Source organism: Cryptomeria japonica, chromosome 2 (assembly GCF_030272615.1).
Source record: "Cryptomeria japonica chromosome 2, Sugi_1.0, whole genome shotgun sequence".
Lineage (NCBI taxonomy): Eukaryota > Viridiplantae > Streptophyta > Pinopsida > Cupressales > Cupressaceae > Cryptomeria > Cryptomeria japonica.
Genome location: NC_081406.1, coordinates 461,203,829 through 461,227,945, shown reverse-complemented (window position 1 = coordinate 461,227,945; position 24,117 = coordinate 461,203,829).

Below are 24,117 nucleotides of genomic sequence, written 5' to 3'. Positions count from 1 at the left end.
GAAGCTCGTGTAAAGCAGAGTCAAATTCATTATGATCAAGACAATGAAGAAGAGTACCATCTAGACCTCAATGGTACAAAGTATCAGTAGTAAGAGTATATAGGGCGGCTTTTTGGATAAAGTTGCACTTTTGGTTTCAGGATAAGTCAATGGGTAAGATATTTTTCTTAAGATAGTCCTAGATGGGTCCATATAATGGAGAGTCGAAACCAGTCAAGGCATAGATAACATAGGATTCTGAATGGTCATAGGCAGGGGATAACAGTTGGTCTACCAGAAACTTGTAACGATTTTGTTGCTCTGGAATTTACACTACTGAAGCGATAGTAGCCATGGCATCAACTGCTTTATTGTCCAACCTTGGTATTTGTTCGAAGGTGATGTATACAAAATATTGCTTGAAATAATCCACCATTCATTTGTAGGGTAGCAGCTTGTCATCTTTTGTCTGATAGTCATTGTTGATTTGATTGATGATGAGTTGTGAATCTCCATAGAATTTTAATTTGGTGATCTTCCATTCTATAGCCATTTTAATGCCTATAACCAATGCCTCATATTCAACAATGTTGTTGGTGCATGGAAACATAAACCTACATGATCTTGGTATAGTGTGTCCTTCAGGAGTGATAAACAGAATGCCAGCACCTGAGCCATGTTGTGTGTCAGATCCATCAAAATATAAGGTCCATTGTTTGGGGGAGATAGTAAGAATGTCTCTGTCCAGAAATTTGATCTCCATAGATTGTTTTCCAGGTAGTGGTGCTTTAGCCAGTTGATCTGTGATTTCTTGTCCTTTGATAGCTCTTCGTTCTATGTAGTGGATATCAAATTCACTAAGGATCATGATCCACTTAGCCAATCTGCCTGTAAGAGTTGCTTTACTGAGTAAATATTTGAGAGGATCAATTTTTGCAACTAGCTTAATTGTGTGCGCTATCATGTAATGTCAGAATTTTTGAGAGGCAAATACTACTATTAGACAAGCCTTCTCAATGAATGTATAGTTTAATTCATATTCGTTCAATGTCTTGTTGATGTAGTATATAGCTTGTTCCTTGCCTTATTGATCTTCTTGTGCTAACAATGCCCCCAGTGATATATCTGTTGTTGAAATGTATAGAATGAGTGGCTTTCCTACTATTGGTGGTACTAGAACTAGTGGGTTCATTAGATACTACTTGGTTTGATAGAAAGATTCTGCACATTTGGCTTCCCATCTGAATGGTACATTTTTATGTAGAAAATGATTAAATGGGAGACTTTTATCTGCTAGTTGAGTGATGAATCGCCTGATTGATTGGAGTCATCCTTGTAGAGATCTGAGCTGGTTGATGTTCTTTGGTGGTGGCATCTCCATAATGGCTTGTACCTTTGCTGGATCCACTTAAATTTCTTTTGCTAAAACTATGTAGCCTAGTAGTTTGCCTGATGTAACCCTAAAGACACACTTCTTAGGGTTGAGCCTGACTTGGAATTTTTCCAATCTATCAAAAATATTTTCTAATATTCTTAGATGTTCTTCTCTAGTGAAGGATTTAGCTAGTAAATCATCTACATAGTCTTCCATGAAGGTATGCATCATGTGATGAAAGATTGTTGTCATTGCTCGTTGATAAGTTGCTCCTGCATTCTTTAAGCCAAAAGGCATGACATTCCAATAGTACATTCCCCAAGGATAGGTAAACATTGTTCTATCTTGATCTTCTGGGGCTATTTTGATTTGATTATAGCCTGAAAATCCATCCATTAGTGATAGCATTGCATGGCTTGTTGTGAGGTCTACAATTATGTCGATACTGGGTAAAGGAAAGTCATCCTTTGGACAGGCTTTGTTGACATCTCTAAAATCAGTGCAGATTCTTATGCTGCCATCTAGTTTTGATACTGGTACAATGTTGGAAATCCATTCAGCATAGTCAATGGGTCAAATAAATCCGACGTCTAATAGTTTCTTGAGTTTAGCTTTGACCATGAGTGCCACATGTGGATTCATTTTTCAAAGTTTTTGCTTGACTGGCTTAGCTACTGGAGCAATAGACAAGTGGTGCATGATTAATTATGGATCAATCCCGGGCATATCTACATATGACCAAGCAAAGTTGATTTGCTTTTCTTTAAAAAAATTGATAAATTCTGATCTTTCTGCTTTCATCAAAGATTCTGCAAGGTGTATAGTTTTGGCTGCTTCTGTAGTACCAATGTTGATTGATTGAGTGGGCTCAATCAATATGGGTGATCGCTCATGATAATTTTCAAGAAGAGTGTCAAGTCTCCCATCCTTAGGTGCCTTAAAAAGGTTTTCACCCTTAGATGCGTCCTTTATTTTTACTTTTGTGTGATCTATTGCTGCCATTGACTGGTTTTCAGTAGTAGATCTTTTAGTTTGCTCATTTTTGCGACTGAGAGACTTGGTACTCTCTTGATTGTAGACATTGTTACTTTATTCACTAGTAGAGTATGTTTTTTTTGTTACCGGTACATAAGAAATGGATAATGGATTCATCATTTGGGAAAATCGGTATATCATGAGTTTCAGGTTTGTCCCAGTCTATGAGGTCAGGAAAGACAAGTGGTAAGGAATCATTTGGTGGATCAAGTTCTACTACTATGAGGGTCAGGATCAAAGTATCATCATGATTGGCCGGGGTATTAAAGAATTTAAGGATTTCCTCGAGGTCTTTGATGGTATCATCTTCCGTATAGACTTGCACATAATGTTGCTACTCATTTTCCTTGGTGTCATAGATATTTTGTGGACCAAATTCAAGTGGTCTAGATTTTGTGCCATGTTCTTCTTGAGAGATGGGTGTATTACTATCATTTGTATAAATATCTTCAATAATATTAGAACAACTACCCCATTCATATTCATTGGAATCAGTCTCAGAGGTATTATCCCAGATTCTAGCAGTGTTGTGAATTGGTATGTTGTAGGGTGAGAACAGGTCTTTGATCATTGAGACAAGTTTGATAGTCTTCTCTAATTCTGTGTCAGATCTTGCTTCCACTCTTTGCATTTGTTCATATACTATCTCTCCTCGAGGAGGAATGATGTAATCTAGAGGGAATTCTTCTTTGTTGGATGTTGGTTCTTGAATATGATGTGCTTCTACAGTAGATGCTTTCTTCTTTTGGTTGATAGGCTACTTTTGACATTGTTCTCATTCTTGATGTTCACGTTCTTTACGTATTGTCTCTGCTAACTCAAATAGTGCCTCCTGCCAAGAGTCTTCTTTGTACTTCTTCTTTTCTTTCCACTGAGGTTTTTGATATTTGTGTGGTACCTTCTTTGGTAGTAGAGTGAGTTCAAATCCCAATCCCTTCTTGTCTTTACTAAATTGTGAAGGAGGATCCAATTGTTCTATGATGCCTTCATGATGCAGACCAATAGGTCCTTTGCCATTGTATCCCATTTGATGCATGATTAATTAGCCTTTTCCATATAGGTGTGTGGGTATAACTACTTCCATAGTAGCTGATCAGTCTTCTTCCTCATCTTTGTATAGGCAACTAAGGATAACAATTTCCTCGGATTCATGTGCTAGAGTGCCAAGTTGAATGAATATGCCATTAAACTTGGTGATGGGTTGAGTTGCTTGATGTGTTGATGTGGTAGGTAATCCATGATATCTAGGTGATGTTGGTAAGTTGGCCAAACACATGGGTTCCAAAGAGTATTCTCCCATGCCTTGTTCTTTGATCTTCATTTTCTGCTTGAAATCTCTAGGTAATGATTTAGACTTTTCTTGTTGAAGATCTTGTGCTGATGAATTTTGTTTCTCTTTGTTATGCTTGGGCTGCCCCCATAACATTACAATGCTGAAATGGATTATGATCAGTTGATATAGAAACCTCATGGCCATTATAGGGAAATTTGACACACTGGTGATATGTAGAAGGAACTGCTTCCATTTCATGTATCCAAGGTTGACCTAATAAGATATTGTATGTGAGATGTATGTCTAACACTCGACACATAGTATCCTTTTGTATCAGTCCTACCTAAATAGGTAACATCACGATTCCTTTAGATGATCTTTCCTCATCAATATATGCCTTTATAGTGATCTTCTTGCGTGGATCAATAGACTCTTCAGAAAAGCCTAATGCACGGATAAGTTTTAAGGTACAAATATTAAGTCCAACTACTCCATCTATTAAAACTCGTTTAACCCAGTGTTTATAGACTGGCTTCAATATGGAGAGGAGTATTATGTGGATGGCTCAATGAGATATTATCATGCTCAGAAAAAGTGAGGTTATGAGGTCCTATCATATGAGCCACCATGGCTTGGAATTTGTCAGCATCTAGATCTTGAGGTACATTTGTTTTGAGTAACGCTTGTTCTAATATATCTTTGTGTTTCGGCGAAAGTTTCAGCAACTCCCATATAGATATTTGAGCAGGAGTTTTGCACAGTTGACTGACTAGGTCATATTGAATATTGGGTATGGTGTTTGTTGTTGGCATATGTCCCTTCAAGACATATTTTTGAGCTCTGGTTGTTACATTGACAGAATCATGTTCACGCCTGTCTTTGATTGTGATGATGCTTACTTGATTGTCTACAGCTGATATATGATTGATGGTGTTATTTTATATGTGATTGATACAAGCCCCACGTGTATCATTTGAGGTTGAAGCTCCATCTTTGTTGTAGTTTGGAAGAGGATTATTAAATGCTCCATGGTCACCATTTGTCTTGAGACCATCCATCGTTAAATCACCTCTATCAATCATGTCCTGAACAATGTTTTTCAGTCTCATGCAATCATTTGTTTGATGACCTTTGTTGCGATGAAAATCACAAAAGTGCAAGTCATTCCACCAAGGTGGTTTGATTTGTGGTTCATAGTTGCTGATTGCTGGTAAAGAGATAATTTTGTTTGCCAAGAGTTCTCTGAATGCTAACTCCAGTGATTATCCCAATGGTGTGTAGACACATTTTTGAAAGTTGTTGGTGTTACCTCGTGAATTGCTATTATGCCCTCAATTTGTGTGATTTTTTTGAGCATTGTTGGCATTGTTGGTGTTGTTGGTGTTGGGTTAACCTTGACTGGTATTCGGTGCGTAAGTGTTAGTGTCGGGGTTAGCACCTTTGGGATTCTTTGTAGCTTGAGGATTTCCTGATAATGAAAGCACGGGCTATTTAGATTTTGGATCATGTGATTCATTGCCTCCTTCATTTCCATCATTTTTGTTTCTGGTCCAGAATCTGGATTTGTCTAAATTGTTATTATTTTGGTTATTGTAATGCGATGAACTTGTTCCTTCTTTGAATAATTTTAGTGTTCCTTTCTTGACACATACTTCTTCTACTTGAATGCCATTTTCAATCAATTTAGCAAAAGATGGTATGCATTGGAGTTTGAGTATGTAACTCATCTCACCATTCAAGTTGTCGATGAAAATTTCCATTTTCTCCTTTTCACGGATATCTCGAGGATATCTTGAAACCATACGCCACCATCGTTGAAGGAAAACCATGAATGCTTCATTGTTTTTCTGTTTCATGTTATAGACATCTAACATGTTGATAGCATGTTGAATGTTATAGGAATATTGAGTTATGAATTTGTTGACTAGTTCATCGAATGATTTGACGGGAGGTGTGATTTTGGATAACCATTCCATTGTTTTGCCTCCCAAGATTCTTGGGAATAACCTCATCAAATAAGTATCATCATGAGCAAATTCAAGACTCATTGTGCAGAATTCTCGAACATGATCATGGGGATCGCTTTTCCATCATACTTGTCAAATTTGGAAACATCTAAGTTTGGAGGAAAAGGTATCATGTTCAATCTTCTGTAAAACGAATAAGGACAAATTTCATTTAAGGAGTACCATATTGTTGTACCTTGTTGCATGTATTGCATTTATCTTTGTAACATTTGCATTTGTTGAGTAAGAGCAACCAAAGATACATTGTTTTTCTAAGGGAAGGATTCTTCTCTTGCATTAATTATAGGCTGAAATGGGGTATGGAACAGTATGTTTTTCTTAGGGATGTTTTTCTCAGGTATATTTTGTTCTTGTAGATTTTGTTTAGGAATATCCTGCTCAGGGTCACGTGTCTCTTCCTCTCATTGTCATTCTTGATATTCGTAATGTTGAGATCTTGTTCAAAAAATGTCTGTATCAAAGTCCTCCGAAAGTTTAACTCCTTTTGCTTGTGAGAATGAGTAGGTATTTTTCTTTGTCATTTTCCATGAGTCTTTCCACAAGTTTTTGAAATGAAGCGCTTTCTTGACATTCTCGAAGAAGTTCTTCAGAAATTTCAGTGTCCTCTAGATGCGGACCTTCAAAAGGATTAGATAATCTTTGATTCATGCTTGATTTTGGTGGTGTTTCTCTTTGTTTGTTTTGTTGAGAGCGAGTGACAATAGGCATTTTAGAAATATTCAGGGGTTGGTGGGGGTAACCTTGGGAAGTTATAAGTGATGCACTCATTGGAAAAGAATGCTGGATTGATCTTTCCTCCATGATTTATTTGTTGACTGAATGCAGATTTTTGATAGAATGCTCTACTCTTCAAAGGTTCCTTGTCAAATTTGTTTGATTTGTTCTGAATATATAATCGCACATGACGAAGGAATACTCAATGAGATTTGAAGAGTTGACAATTGATGTATAAAAGTTTATTTCTTTTGGAAAGTTTCGAAGAACTTGGTTGTTGTTTCTTCAACTTGGTGTTATGATAAATATTCTTTCTTCTCAAAATATGAGGATTAGTCATGCACAAGCGATCAATGGTTTCCTTTTGAGCTGTTTTGGATTTAGTTTATCTTGTTTTGGCAACTTAATTTTTACTTTATCAAAGTGAAGGTTTAGATGCCCCCTCATGACAAAGTGCGTCAAATGATATGGAATAGAGCTTTCCTGATATAGAAACTCGATTTGACAACTTGGAGTTTTAAAGAAGTGTGTTTTGGGATAAAAATCCATGTGATAAAAAGGACCTATTTGCCACTTGTGATGATGTTTCCTAATTTTGATAGGATAGATATGTTTATCGTGTGACCAGTTTTAGATTTGGACAACTTTTGTTTGATGGAAATTTGCTTGGAAATAGCTTTTGATACTTTGTTTTTGGTATTGTGATTTGACGAAGTTAAGGCTGATGAAAGGAGGTTTCTGAATTTTTTTTCAAAATTTTCCAATTTGACCTCTGTTTTGCCCCCTGTTTTTCTAGTTTTGATCATGCGCTAAAATAGAGACGCTATGCACTACAGAATGTTCTCAAAGCGCTAAGGAAAAGACCCCATGTGCTATGCTGCCCCTTGCTATGGGCTAGCTGGTTTTACTAGTTAAATTTGTTTCAGCTTTGGTTTAAAAGATCATGCGCTAATATGAGCCACTGATGCACTATTGTTTATACTCTACACGCTAAAGGTTGACTTCCATGTGCTAAGTTGATGCTTCAATGCGCTAAACTATTTTCAGAATGCACTAACTACTACTGCTGATTTTAGATTCTGGTGAAGCGCTACTATTAAGACTTTACGTGCTAAAGATAGGATTTGATGCGCTAAAGTATGGTTCTGACACTCGAAGATATTTCTCTTATGCGCTAAACTACCCTGACTTGATTATTTTCTATAATTTTGGATTTTTGCCTTGAGTTTTTAGTAATGATAGATGATTTTTTGAAGTAACAAATGAAGACATGGCACCAAAGAAGTAACCATTTTTTCTTAATCTAAATAGTAAGTGTATGTTTTGCAAGGATGTTTTCAAATCCCCAATGTTTCAACAGGTTTGGAATCAAAAAATACACTTCAAAAAGACTGTTTATTCAAGGGTCATAAGTAATACCATAGCCTAGTAGTCTCGATACTCCGTCAGCTCAAATAGCCATGTCACCCCCTAGAGGGCACCCATTTTTTTGCCTTTTGCTAGAAATTAACTCAAAGTGAATTGCTTCACAATTCAATATTTATCTTGGGAGATATATGGTGAGCGATCTTGGGGGTGGATTCTTCCCCACCCTTTCACTATGATATTACAAATGTCTAGTTACTGACTCGGCTCAAAGTTTCTATGCTAAGGTTCATAATCAAGCTTCCTATTTGGCCATCAGTGATAAAATCCCTTAGGAGGCTTCCCAACCTTTAGAACAAAGTCTTTATGTATCTCAACGATACTGGGGGAAGGCTAATCATTGTGCGCAACCATTGAAAAGGACTTTCGTCGCTTTCCACTATTGATTATAGTGGGTTGGAACACTTGGCGTCAAAGACATTTCCCACTTAGGTCATTCCCTTCACACCGGCCAAAGAATGGCCTTAAGATTTTCTCAACCCCTCGGGAAGGTAGGCCTGCTAAAAGATTTAAATGCAAAAAAAAATTGAAAGCGTAAGAGTTGTCTGGATTTTTGATCACCCAATTAAGGGGAGAGCATATTCCTTCCACTTTCGTAGCAAAGCAAACAAGTGTTCTTTTTAACTCTTTATTGCAATGATTTGTTAAAATTTATATGGAGATGTTGCTCCACAAAAACATGGTGTTTATTTTAATTCCTTCAAAGCAATGATTTTCTAATCTAGGAAAAGAACCTGGTCAACAAAGCAGAACTTCGATCTTGGTGGTCAACAAAAGAAATCGATAAAAGGGGAAGGACTTGCCTCTTTGAAAAAAAAAAATTGACAAATGTGGTTTCTTTTGCTTTGCAAAAATTTGAAGTTGATCCTTTTAAACACCAAAATATGGTGAGGTTGTTTTTAAAGCTTTTTGCAAAATGAAAGATTGTCTTGTTCATTTTAATAACCCAAAAAGGAAATTTTTTCTCCTATGAAAGCAAGAAAGATTTTGATATGTGGTTCTTTTTAGGTACCCAACCGAAATGTGAGTAAAAACTCTAAACCATCTTAATGATCCTAAAAAGGGAGCTCCCATTTGCAAGAAAATTGTTAGAATCCTGCAAAATAACAAGCCAAACTGTTAGATAAATGTGGACTTCAACAAGTCTAATTTCGCACTCGGTTAAAACTTTAATTTTTTTTATATTTTTTCCTCAGTTTGTGATGCGCTATAGAATAAACTGTACGCACTATAAAGTAATCTAGATGCACTATCGAAAAGGCTCGATGCACTGAACTATGTTTTAGATGCACTACTCTATTTTTCTTCCGCACTAAGACCTACATGAAAGTATTAGTGGAGACAATGCGCTAAGGTAAAGACCGCACGCACTTGGGAATAGACCCCATGCGCTAAACAGTGTGCTGGATGTGCTAAAAGATCCACCAAATGCGCTATGGGATGTTCCCTATGCGCTAATTCTTATTTCCCGCGTACCTGCAAAAGTGTTTATTTTTTAAAACTGATTTGATTAATGGGGTAGTGCCCCACGGTGGGCTCCTGAAATGTATGCAGGAAAAGCAGGGCTATGAAACTCAAAATGTGAAAAATGAAGCTCCAAGAGGCTTGTCCACACACCCACAGGACTTCTTGGTGCAAGTTATGGAGTCATGAATAATGACTCAACTTCCCAAGGATGGTTCCATGGTTCTCTGTCTCGCAAGGTCCCTCCAGCCAATGTCTTTGCTCTCAGATCACTGAGAAAACTAGCTTAGGGATGACAAATGCAAGAATGAGGGATGCTTTTGATTGATTTTAACATGAGAATGCATCCTATCTATGTATAATCCTACAAATGCAATAAACTAGATTATAAGATGACAATATTAGTAGTAATGCTATCCTAACATGATATACTAGTTATATGATTTAAGCTAATGATAAAGGAAGTAGTCTAAAAATGTTTATTAGATTAATTCCTTTTGTAAAGAGAGACTAGATGTGCTAAAATTGAGCATAAATGAGATACTAAAGGTTGCATGGATTTTAGATAATAGACTTCTTAGATTCATGGATCCTCAAAATGGAGGAAGGAGAGCTCTATTTATAGAAAAAATAGGGCAATGGATGGTCAAGATTGAAAGATTTAATCAAGGGCCAAGATTGAAAGCTGTCAATCCATGTTTACAATTCTCACCAGTGAAATAGTGATAATTTTGAACATAAGGGTGGTTGAGAGGAGATGTTGATGAATACTAAGAGGGGGGGTGAATTCGTATGCCAAAAATCTCTATACTTAAACACTTACACAGTCTGAAGATAAACCGGTAAAACAGTCTAATAGATAGACCAGTTATCACACATGCAAACCAAAATGCAAATAAAGCATTCACCCACAAAAGCAATACAACCATAACACAAGATATTTGACGTGGAAAACCAATTGGGAAAAACCATGGTGAGATGGAACTCACAAGTCACTATCTATAGAATAGAAACCAGACCGGTTAAGGTCTTACAATGTTCTTCACCAGAACAGATCCTGTTAGGAATCTCAATCTCTGTTAGGAGATAAGTCTGATTAAAGACTACCTTGTTAGAGGATTTCAGATTCACAGAAGTGAACCATCTTGTTAGAGGATTTTACAAAGGCTTTGAGGCCTACCCGGTTAAGGGCTACAGACTTGTCAAAGATGCGAGTAATCAACAAGTGTTTGATCTATCTTATAGCACAAACTGCTTGATTAGATTTAGTATAGTTCACTGCTAATGCACTCCAGCATTAATTCAGTCTTCTCTAACTCTTTCTATTTACAACTCGATCTTCTAAGATAAGATCGCTCTTCAACAACTCAACTACCACCTTAAACCCTAGCCACAACATAAACCCTTTCAACAACAGTTTTCTCAACTCAAAACCCTAGACATGATGTCCTTTTAAAGGAATCTGATTTCATGTCGGTCCAATAGGATTACATTACAATTTCCTAGGTTCAATGAATCTAGACATACTCAATAACACGACACAAAAAGCACTGTCAGTGTGTCAGCACCATCAATCAATCAGTGGGTTGATAACTCATCACAAAATGCTAGTTGGTAACTCATCACAGAGTATTATTGGTTCATACAAAATACCAATTGCCGGTTTGGCAAAAATGAAGACTGGTAAGAATGTGTTATGATGCTTTGCTCCCTTGTACCAATTGAGATCCATGAACCGCTTGGGGTCGTCATGCCGCTTCACACCAGGAAACACATTCTACAAAATCATTAGTCTAAAGACTAGAATACAACATACCGGTTGGAACAAATACCAGTTGAGCTCTAGCTCATACATATGAAGGGGTCTTTAGTAGAAGTGTGTGTCAATCAATGACAATCACAACATAAACATAAAAAATGCCAACAATCTCCCCCTTCGGCATTGATGGCAGCACTTAGGAAAATAAAATTTTGACATCTATGTGTTTTACAACAAAAACTTGCCATTAACAAAATTGCTCCCCCTAAGCATATACACTATCCCTTAATCAACACAGTGTATAGAAATTTTGCATACAGAGCATAATCATTGAGACATCAGAGCATATAGCATATATCAAAACATATATCAAAATTTCAAAAACAGATGCTTCTCCCTATTTGTCTTCAAAATAGATAGAGTACTTCTCCCCCTATATCAGAAGATCAAAATTTTCAAGCCAAAAACAAATACTTCTCCCCCTTTGCCAACAATGACAAACTATTGCTAAACAACCCTGTTTCCATTTGATATAAATAAAATTTTATGACAACAATGAATAATACTTGTCAAAAACTGATTTATAGTCTTGCAAAAATTGTTTCATGGATAGAGACCAGGACTCAAGTAAAGAGGTGGCCACTTCTTTTTTTGTTTGCATCTGGTATACTTGTTCCTCTATGGCATCAATAGTGCTCAGTTCCTACATGACTGTCAAGGCATCCAGGTTCAGATAACACTTCTGAAGAATTTGCAGTCGAGGAAGTAAAACCAGTTGTAGCTCCTACAAATCTTTAGATCGTGTACTAATCTCTTGCTCTATTTTGGCTGACTGGATCTGGAACTGGTGAACGGTTTGCCCATATGTTGCAAAGGAATCATAAGGTGTCTTAAATGTGCCCAAGTAGGACTGTAAGGTTGTTTGGAGCTTTTGCTTCTTAGCTAGCACATCATCGCAGAATAGATGAGGTTGACAAATTTTGCTTAGTAGCAAGTTTCGCTCGTCTAAGGCATTCCTTATGTCCTTTTGGTCTTTCAACAGTTCAGACCGAAGCTCATTCATCTTTTTCACTAGAGCAATGTTAAGAGCCTTTTGGTGCTCTTTCTTGACATTGGCCTCAACTGCTTCTTCCAGTCTCTGCACCTGATCATCCACTAGAGTACATAGTAGTTTGAGCTGTGCTAGTGATGATTCAGTGTCAGGAAGATTAATACCGGGGATTAAACTGGTAAGGGTGTCTACAGCCACCTGAATTATGTCCTGTTCCTTTTTCCTGCCAATGATCTCAAGGTGCTCTTGAGCAACCTTGATGCTTTGCATAAGCTCTGACTCACTTGCAGATTGGAGATCGATAGGACTAGAGATATCAGCCGATTTGGCTTGACTCCCGATTACCTTTGGAGTCTCCATCTGAGTGCTCTCCATTGCTTTTGCTGCCTTGTCTGCTTCTGCCTTCTTCCTTTTCTCTGCTTCTTTCTTCTGTTCTTGTTCCCTGTCTTCTTCTTCTTTCTTTTTCCTATCTTCTTCTTTCCTCTCCTTCTCTTCTTTCTCTTTCTCTTCCCTTTTTTTCTTTTCTTCCTCTTGCATATTCTTCTTGTCTTCCTCTTCTTTCTTCCTCTTTTCTTCCTCTTCCTTCTTCTTCTTTTCTTCCTCTTCTTTCTTCCTCTTTTCTTCCTCTTCCTTATTCTTCTTTTCTTCCTCTTCTTTCTTCCTCTTCTCTTCCTTTTCCTCTTCTTCTTTCTTCTTCCTTTCCTCTTCTTCTTTCTTCTTCCTTTCCTCTTCTTGGTTCTTCTCCTCTTCATCTTTTTGTTTCTCCTCTTCCTCTTTTCTTTTCTCTTCCTCTTTTCTCCTTTTCTCATCTTCATCCCTCTTCTTCTTCTCTTCTTGTTCTTGAGACGCTTCCTGTGTGTCCTTAGCCTACTCACCACCCTGTTCAGCTTGTTTCCCCTATTCTATTCCCTTAGAAGGTATGTCCTAAGTGATATCTTCTACATCCAGGGCATCGACATCGATAGTGTCGATTGGTTCTTCAACTAGGTTTCCTTCCTCATCAAAAACTTCATCTGGATTGGATACAGCCGGTCCTTTTTCTGCTTGGAGGTTGGCCTTTTTTTCTTTGTGAGAGTTGATAGCATAGTCCATATGCTAATGAGTATCTTTTTCAACATCATCAATTCTCTCCTCCAACAACTAGAGTCTTCTTCTCCTTGTGAAGAAGAGACCTTTATTTTGATCCAGGACATCAAATAATTTTGAATTTGAGAGGTTGGGAAAGTACTGTGCAAAGACTTTCTCCCTAATCTCTTGTTCTTTTTCAATGGCAATGCGGCATTTATTATCTAATGCTTTAAATAAAGAATCCGGTGTCTAAGATTTAATCTCTGATGGCAACCGGTCATTTTTACACAAATAAATGATGATTTCCTGTAATACTTCTTCATTTTCCTCATCACTAAAATCATCATAATAATCTATTAAATCATGAAGTAATTTTCTCCTAATATTCTTAACTGTCCTTTGAAAATATGTCAAAGGTTTGTATGAGGAGATGTCAATATTTACCAGTGCGGATGCTGCCGGTTCATTCTTCTTCATTTTCTTTGTCTGTCTAGCCTTCTTTGGCTTTTCATCAGACTCGGTTTCTTTAGAGTCTGATTCATTTGTCTTCATCTTCCTTTTTCTTTCAAAGACTTTTGCCAGTGTTACCTCCGATTGCTTCTTTGCCGGTGACCACTTGGTCATTCTTGGAGTTGTAGCAGTAGCCAGTGCCAATGCTTCAGGCACTTCTTTGGCATTCTTTGTTGTTGGTTATTTTCCTTTCTTAACCAATGGTTCTTTAGCAAGTGTAATCCTCTCCAAGTAGGCTCCAGTCCTTTTAGCTTTTGGATCAAGAGATGAGGCAATAAGGGTTGAGGCATACCCTTCTAGCATATCATACATAACTTCATAGCCCATTGGATCCACTTCCTCCATTCTAGGCTCAACAGCCTCCATTAAGCATTTGTCCACCTAAATGGTGAAACAGATGTCATCTTCATATTTCTTTATTGTATCACCTGAGGTTCTTACTCTTTCACTCATCTTTCTTTTGAACTCATCGAAATATTTGTTTAGTACTTCAGGGTAACCGTTTCCAATGGCTTGTATGCTTTCCTTAATCTGCTTGGTTACCGGTTGGTCAGTAGACCACTGGACATCTCCTACTCCAGGAAAGTAGCCTTGGAAATAGAAGAACAACCCTATCAGTAGTTGTCCAAACTTAAACCTTAGTGCATTGTCCTATTTGATCGCCTTTAGATTCAATAGGAGTTTCCTCTACATGCCAGTGCATAAGTCAAAAGATGCATCCTCTTTAATCATCCGATAAGCGGCATTTACCACTGCAACAGATACATAATTAATCGTGCTGGTTGAAAATGTTTTGTAGCCTATCACCATGCAGGCGTATTTCACCAGATCATCCTTGATAGGATTAACTATCATACCCCGTGAGTCACTTGTTGAACCGGTGAGCTTGGCCATTTCAGTTTTTCTTACCGTTCTTAGGGCTGGCACTTCCCCTATGTTGCAAAAACTGGTGACTACATGAATTGCCTGAGGTGTGATATCATGCGTCCTCTCTAGGTACATCTTGTCACCATGGACTCTGCTCAAAATGATCCTGATGTGATCCTCCATAAAATCTTCTAGAAAGTATATTGCATTATGGAGTTTCTTCTTCTCTAGGATGCTAAACTCTGGTTTGATCTTTTTGTCCTTGCCGCAAAATAAACCTAACTAGGTGTGAATAGCTGAAGACCCTAGGTCTTTTATTTCACAATCAATATAATCAAAAATTCCTTCTTCAACTATGACTCCAGCCAGAACTTGTGATAGGAAATTATATTTGGACTTCCTCTGAATAAAACTTTTTGACTCAATGGATGTACTAGAACTGGTATGAGATGCAGAAGCCATTGTTGAGTATTTTCAAGAACATGAAAAATACCTTTACAATGCAAATTTAGTGCTTCTTGATTTTGCTTCACTTCACTCTTCATCGGTTGCCAAATCACCGCTTTGAGTTCTCCACGACTGCTTGAAAACTAGATTTGAATCTCCTTCAAGATTTATCAATTTCTTAAAATCTTGGCTCAAATCACCTTTTCTTCGCTCTGCACTTGAAAACTTTTCTTTGCTTCAAAAATAGATAGTGAGAAATGATTTGAAATATACTTTTATACATGTCTCTCACCTACCACCATTAATGCTCCTCTATTAGGGTGAAAACCCTAATTTGCCTCTTTTACCATTTTTGGTCTTCTGTCGAGCAATAGATATCACATACCGGTTAAGGTCTTTTACCGATGTAACTGGGGGTTCACAATTATTTCACCGTTTGCTCCCCCTAAGCCTCTTCGGAGCTTAGTTTACCGGTTCTAACATTTCCACACTAGGTGCAGAAACCGGTTCCTCTTCCAACATTGTTGGTTTCTTCCTCTAGGTTTTGTTCATGTCTGCTTGATCTTTTTCAATATCAACTTCTCCTTTCTAAGTGACCGGTATATCATCAGATATACTCTTTTTGCTTCTATAGAATCTTGCAATGTGACCCAGTTTGTTTCAGTGATAGCAAACCAATCCAGGTGCTCTCCAAGGTCCATTGTTCATATTTCCATTCTTCCTTCTGCATGTAGCTGTAGTGTGTCCACCTCCATGACAAATCCAACAATTTTCTCTCCATCCGGTTGCCGGTTGATAACCATTCTTGCTTGACTGATAATTGTTGGCACTGAGCCAGTTAAGGTTTTGGTTTTGAGCCAGTTAAGGTTTTGGTTTACAAAAGATTCCGGACCAGCTCCTTGGATCCTCTAAGGATATCTTCCAGTATTGTTCATGACAGACCTACATTCAGATGCTCTATGCCCAAACTTGTTGCATGCATAACAATGACCATTGAACTTATTGGATCTAGGTACATTGTTGATAAAATATGGAAAATTATTATAGGCTTTGCTCCTACATACATTGGCAGTGTGTCCTTTAAGATAGTTAAAGCAAACAGGTTTGAATTTTTTCTTACCTTTTCCTTTGAGTGTCGGTTTCTTCTTTGATGCTTCAACATTTGTTCGTGAGGATTCTCCTTCCTCATGTCCAGAGAAACCAAGACCATTGGTATTCTTTGCCGGTCTAGATGACTCAAGATTTTGCTCTAGCTTGACAGTACTTTTGCCAAACTTAGCAAGTATCTCCTTTCACTCAGAGAGTTCTTTGGAAATAGTAGTATTTGTCTCCATTAGACTTGCCTTTTCAGAGATGGCTATGTTCAGTTCACCTTGCATGTCTTCCTTTTCCATCCTACTCTCATGAAGATGAGTGGTCATTGCACTAATCTCTTGTTTCAACTTGGAGATCTCATGATCTCTATCCTTTATCTAATCTTTAGCTTTCCTATGGTTCTCAAGCTCTTGACTAAACCGGATAGTCAGTCCTTCCAACACCTTTCTCAGATTGGAGTTTGAATCATTCAGGTTATTCACTTTTGCAATCATGGCTTCCATATTAGCTTCATCTTCAGAACTACTTTCAGATAGCTCCATTAGCTTTTCTACATGTTCTCTCCTTTTTTGTTGAGATGCATTGTATTTGACCATAAGATCATCATAGGCTTGCTCAGACTTAGTGAGCCGTTGAGTAAGTTCCCTCAAAGTGTATTCCCCCATATCTCTTTCCAAGTGGTTAAACTTATAGAAAGTTAGGCTTTGATACCAATTGATGAATACTAAGAGGGTGGTGAATTAGTATGCCAAAAATCTTTGTACTTAAACACTTACATAGTCTGAAGATAAACTAGTAAAATAGTCTAACAGACAGACAAATTATCACACATGCAAACCAAAATGTGAATAAAGCATTCACCAACAAAAGCAATACAACCATAACACAAGATATTTGACGTGGAAACCCAATTGGGAAAAACCATGGTGAGATGGAACTCACAAGCCACTATCTGCATAATAGAAACCAGACTGGTTAAGGTCAGACCGATTTAGGTCTTACAATGTTCTTCACCAGAACAGATCCTATTAGGAATCTCAATCTCTATTAGGAGATAAGTCTGATTAAAGACTACATTGTTAAAGGATTTCAGAATCACAGAAGTGAACCACCTTGTTAGAGGATTTTACAAAGGCTTTGAGGCCTACCCGGTTAAGGGCTACAGACTTGTCAAAGATGTGAGTAATCAACAAGTGTTCGATCTATCTTATAGCACAAACTACTTGATTAGATCCAGTATAGTTCACTACTAATGCACTCCAGCATTACTTCAGTCTTCTCTATCTTTTTCTATTTACAACTTGATCTTCTCAGATAAGATCGCTCTTCAACAACTCAACTACCACCTTAAACCCTAGCGACAACATAAACCCTTTCAGCAATAGTTTTTTCAACTCAAAACCCTAGACATGATGTCCTTTTAAAGGAATCTGATTTCATCTCGGTCCAATAGGATTACATTACAATTTCCTATGTTCAATGAATCTAGACATACACAGTAACACGACACAAAAAGCATCGTCAGTGTGTCGGCACCGTCAATTAATCGGTGGGTTGATAACTCATCACAAAATGTCAGTTGGTAACTCATCACAGAGTATTACCGATTCATACAAAATACTGGTTGCCGGTTTGGCAAAAATGAAGACCGGTAAGAATGTGTTATGCAGCTTTGCTCCCTTGTACCAATTGAGATCCATGAACCACTTGGGGTCATCATGCCACTTCAGACCGGGAAACACATTCTGCAAAATCATTAGTCTAAAGACTAGAATACAACATATCGATTGGAACAAATACCGGTTTAGCTCTAGCTCATACATATGAAGGGGTCCTTAGTACAAGTGTGTGTCCATCAATGACAATTACAACATAAACATAGAAAATGCCAACATATGTGAGAAGCATTAAATTCTTGAGAAGACCTCATGGTTACCCTAGGGGGTAAGGGTTAAGGTTAGGTTAAGGTTATCCATTGGATAAAGCTTTTACCTAGAGGATAAACTCTTGTACAAGGGTTAAAGGAATAACCATGGTCAAAGCAATAAATGCTTGATGATACCCTTGGGTTAGATGGAGGTTAAGTTGGGCAAAAAGTCTCTAACCATGCCACTAAGGGTTAGCTAACCATTAATGATTTGAAGTCTTTGGGGAAAAATTTGTAAGACTCCTTCCAAATTTGGGGGCATTCAACAAGTTATGTTGTTGATGGATAAAGGCTTTAATGGATTTTGAAGACTTTACTCCAAATTTGAGAAGTGACCTCCTCAAATTTAGGGAAAGGGGATAATTTATGGGTTTGGGTTAATTGATTTGAATTAGATGGATTCTTGAAGAAATTAGGAATAGGGTTAGGAGCCAAGTAGGAGATGTAGGAAAATGCAAGTGGGTGAGGGAAAATAGAATTAATTAAAATAAATTGCTTTATTTCAATTTGGTTGCAAGTTGGAGATTTTAAATAAATTAGATTTATTTAATTGGGGTAAACTATTTAATTAAATGTGAATTTAATTAAAAATTAGAGAGATGGGTTTTAATTAAATAAAATGATTTATTCAATTAAATGATGCCAAAAGGGCTTAAGTGAATTTAACTAAATAAATTAAATAATTTACTTAATTAAATAGAGGAATGTGGGTGATTTAATTAAATTGGATTTAATTAAATAGTGGAATGAACATAAAATATTCATTTAGGAATATGGTCATTTTTATATGTCTACACCACCCATGTCATTATCTCAACAATCACACACCTACTAATATCAAATCTCATCACACCTGTTGTTCAATTCAATTGTCAGAGATTTATTCTACTACAAACTTGAATATTTTATTCAAGTCGGTTATCTTAGAGATCTGCAAATCTAGAGATTTTATTCTCTGTCCTGAATATGATCTCATGTCAATTGTCAAAATTAAATGCATCATGTCCATCTTCAGATTATTCTCTATACTTAAATTACTAAGTTTAGTAATCTTTCTCTACCCAAAATAATCTAAAAACCTTCCTTAAACCACACAACATGCCTGCAAATCAGTCGCCATTAATGTGTTTTCCATCCTCTATCGACCTACTTTGAAAATATTTATAACTACCACACTAGAATCCTTCATCATCAACTTTTGCATATTTGATTCATTTTTTGTTTTTTCAGGGAGCCTCATGTCCTCATATTCTTCATCTAGATCAGATGGTCAAGGTCGGTCAGCTTCCACGTAAAACCCTCATGCCTATCAGCATATATAGGTGTCATCAAAATGACATCCAATTCACATGGTCAACAATAGTCAAACACCACATGGACTATCATGTCTATTGAGTTGGCATCGTGTCAACTGAAACACCTCAATGGGTCATGATGACCTTAAATTCTATTAGTACGGGATGGTAGGATGCTCGCTATTTTTCTATTTAACTTACCCTGCATCATTGTTCATATGCCCATCTTTCTCATGTGGGCTGGCGGGATGCATCGTCTTTCTACCTTAACTTACCCCGTGAGTTCCTCTTTACATCCATCTGCAGGTGCATGATAGGGGGATCCTTCTCTCGCTTCACTGTCTTGTCTCGCATGACCATCGCATAACCACCTTGAATGGTGTAGGATAGCAAGAACATTCTTCCACTATCATCATGTTTCCTTGCGTGACCATCATCTTGTCTTACTTAGTATCGTAGGATAGTAGGAAGTCAAATTCTTTCCTTTGTCCTTTTAACCTCGCATGGTCACCTTTGACTCATCTGTCATGCCATGAGATGGCAGAAAGCAACTATTTCTTCTCCTTGTGTTACCCTACAAGAATTCCAATCTCAATGCAACAAGCCATAGGATAGCGGAGAGGTCACTATGCCCTACTTGAAATTGTTGCACAATAACAATGGGTGAACCCACAATAGTGGCTTACACTTTTTTGCCAACTTTGACACTGCAATATTCTTTTGCAGAAAAAACTTCAGATTTAGACACCTATTACTTCTAAACTGTAAGGAATTTGTACATGATGTGAACTAGTGATTTGTGGTATTTTGTATTTAGATTCTAAAAATATTTTTTTAACAATTTTTGGAATCAATTTGCTTCCATTTTTCTATCTCCCTCGAAAACTAGTTTTTTTTAAAATAACAATTTTAAAGAGTGATACTCACTTTGTATAGCATAACTTTTTTTCTATAATAGATATGAATGTGATTCTTTCTAATTTGGTTTTGTAACGTCCATATGTAGTGTTTACAATTGGTTTTGTAATACTATCTTCAATATTTCATATTTTATTAATATTTGAAGTCGAGTTAACTGTAATTTTGACATATGTCCATTTGATATTACATAACTTGTTGTATATGTAACAAAAAATCAAATTTTTTTTGTTGTTGGAAAGAGGACTTAAATACCTAGTGCGTAAATATTTTTTAGAACTTTTTGGGTGACGTTTACTATTTTTCCATAAGCATTGAACAAAGAAGTTCATGTTCAGTGAAAACCCTACATTCCTAAGAAATAAAATAAAAATATATTAAAAATAATAGTATTTGGAAAGCTTATAATAAGGGATAAATAATTTAAAAAATAAAACTTCTAAATAAATTCATTTGACCCCCCAAAAGCTAATGTAAAATTGATTTTTTATCAACATTTGATAGATGGAAAGGACACTCCATTGCAAGTATGATTTAGAACTAGAGAGGTTCTATCCAAAAAAGTTTGATCTAAGAGCATTTGATCTAACTCTCTTCAATTAATTACTTCAAATGGGACCTCTTAAAGCTTAAATCATTATATTTTCTAAAAAATATATTTCAACAAAAATCAGGATGCACGAAAAAGTGGGAACTAGCATTGTGAGTTCACCCCAATATGTACACAATTTGCATGGTGCAGGATAGTGGGGGATACATTTCGCTTTGAATTTTCTTGTCCCACATGGTCAACCAATACTCAACAACATGGCATGGGATAGCGAGGGGTCTTCGACCTCTATGACACTTTAATCCCGCATGACTCATGCATCATTCTTTTGAACATTGCGGGGAGCTGCGAATGACATTTTCTTTATTTTAGTGTTATCTTGCATGGTCTATTTCCTTCATATGTGGAGATGACGATTCTGGTTGAAACCCCTACAGCATAACATGGCATGTTATGAACAACTGCACAACATAACATGTGTGTTATGCATGATTGCTACCTATTTCTCTGCAACCTTTTGACATCCCTTGACATTAATGACAATAATGCCAACAACAAAGGGAACACTCATGGTAGGAGAAATGAAAGAATATGTATTGCCCCCATGACTAACACTTGTAGATATAAAATTTTGTGTAGAGGTAGCCATGATGTTTGATGTGAAGGTAGGAACACTAGTCATAGGAGTTGTTAAAGGAATTTAATGATTAACTTGACTAGGAGGTTATGTATAACGTAGGTTTTTGGCATAACTCTTCATAGACATGATATTAGAATCAATAATATGAGCAATACCCCACAAGATATCAACACCATGTTTATCACTTTGAATCATTCTTTTTAATCATTCAATCAATGGGAGAGCTTCATTTTTTGGGTATTCTTGACTCATCCATTGTTGAAGATTGTCAAATTGATTGTCCATCTTCATCAATTGGTCAACGGATACCCTAGTTAGTGATTCCTCTTCATTATGACAATTATCAAGAGGATAAATGGGAATTTTTGTAGGATTAGAAGAAGCACCAATATTCTCATTGAAAAAGATAGCCAAATTAGGCCCCATCTCCTTGATAAGTAAACCTTCAGCAGCCTTAATTCTACAACTTATCCTAACGAGGATACTATAGGTAAGACTAATAGTAGTAAAACTCATGCAATAGTGAAAATAAATTGAAAGAATAATGCAATCTCCTAGGAATTTGAAATTTAAAATTAGGGTTTTGTTAAAATAACCTCTTAACTTAAATTTGAAATTATCTCCTAGAAGATATAAATTTGAATTTAAAATTACAGCTGAAAATGACCTCTTAATTTCAAAAGTTTGAAAGGAAAGAAAATTAAAAAAAAAATTAGGGTGGTCAATGTCTTAATTAAAATTTTGAGATTTTAAAATGTTGAAATATTGAAGAAATCAATTTAATTTTAAAAATTAGGGTATGTGTTGTTAACCACTTAATTTTAAAATTCAAATTGAAAATGGAAATGTTGAAATTCATATCTGTTTTTGACCTTAGGGTGACCTAAAATCGATAAAATTTCACAACTCTCTGGAATTGTGCAGTAAAATATAGTCAAAATAGGCTCTCAAAATTTGAGGTGATTAAGTTGGGACCAAGTTGGTAGTGACTTGGTCCGAACACACAGTCCAACCAGCTTGTTACCAAATTTTTTGTTGAAGCAAGACATTGTGCCTTTAATGTGAATTCCAAAAGGATATGGGAATTGGAGATGTTGAGATATGCGAAAATAAGCCTTGAAGGTCGAAATAAGACACACTTAGGATGTTTGATAAAATGATTAATTGAAAGAACAACAAAAAGGGAACACTTAAGGGCCTACTTTTATGATGTTTAGAAGTAGGACAAGAGGCTTTAGATTTAATTGAGCCAATTAAATTCTTAATGGAAATTTGGAAATTGTGAAACATTAATTTAATTTTGAAAATTAGGGTTTGTTGCCTAAACTGCTTAATTTTAAAAATTTAAATTTAAAAATTTGAATGTTGCAAGGAGGGAAAATGGATTTTTGAAATTGAAGTAAAGACCCAAATCTGAAAATTAATTCAAGATCTACACAACCCAAAAGTTTAATTTTAAAATAAAAAATTAGGATTTTGTGATTTAACAAATTAATTTAAAAATTTAAAAATTGAAAGTGTAAATGAAAACAAGAATTACAAAATTGAAGAGTTCTAAGATCTAAAACAATCAATCCAATTTAGACAAATGACAAGCTCAATTTTGAATTTAAAGATTAGAGTTTTTGTAAATTCAACTTCTAAATTTTTAAAAATTGCAAGGAAAATACACTTGTAAATGAAAATTTTAATTTAAAATTTCATACACTCAAATCTTAAAACAAAACTTAGAATTAAAGGTGCAAAGAGTCAAGTTCACAAAAATGTAAAGTGGAAAATTTTTGGGGCTTTGCAAATTCCCTACGTGGGAAGTGTGGGAATTTACTAAGCACAATTTTCACTTGAGGAGGACTTTACATTCAAAAGAAGGGTTGAATCTACTAGATCCAATCCTAAATGATGCAAGGAATCAATACTAAGTAGATTAATTGTGACTGGAATGCAATTGACCATCTTTTGTAAGTTGACTAGTTGAATTAAAATTAAGTGTTGGAAATGGAGACAAAGTATGACAAAACAACAAGCTACAGATTTGGGATTCAATCGTACACTTGGATCTGAGAAGTTTGAGATGATTCGAAGCGGCTCCGCAAAATTGGGAAAAATTTGCAGGGACTGTGTGTCCCGACAGGGGTGCCCACCTATCGGTCCTCTGAAATTTCCATGCATCGGAAATGGGTTTTTTGTCTCTATGAATAAAGATTAATTCCAGAAGTATAGATGTGAATATGTTTCCTTCACACAAAAATAAAGGGAAGTGTGTTGGGAATAGTGGTTTTCCTTCAATTCAAACCTTGATTTTGGAATTAACCAGGTGGTTGAAATAATGTAAATGAAATGACTGGAAGTAGAAATCCTCCTCTTTGAGGGGATGTTGAATTGCCTAGAAAATTAAATTCTTATACCTCCTTGTGGAGTTTCTCTTGCCTCCACATGGAATTAGGGTTTCTTGAATTAGAATGTTGATCTCCTCTTAAATGCTTGAAATATTGACTCTATTGTTGCTCCAAAGCTTGAAGGAAGACTAAAAATGCTCAATTGCTCTTGAATGCTTGATAAGCTCTTGTGTGTATGCCTTAGATCCTGGATCATTAAATGAGAGGGGGAATCCCTCTTATATAGTTTCTAGTAGGATTAACTAATTAACTTTTTGACTTGAGCCGACATAGGGGGGATTTTACCGCTTCAATTTGAGATA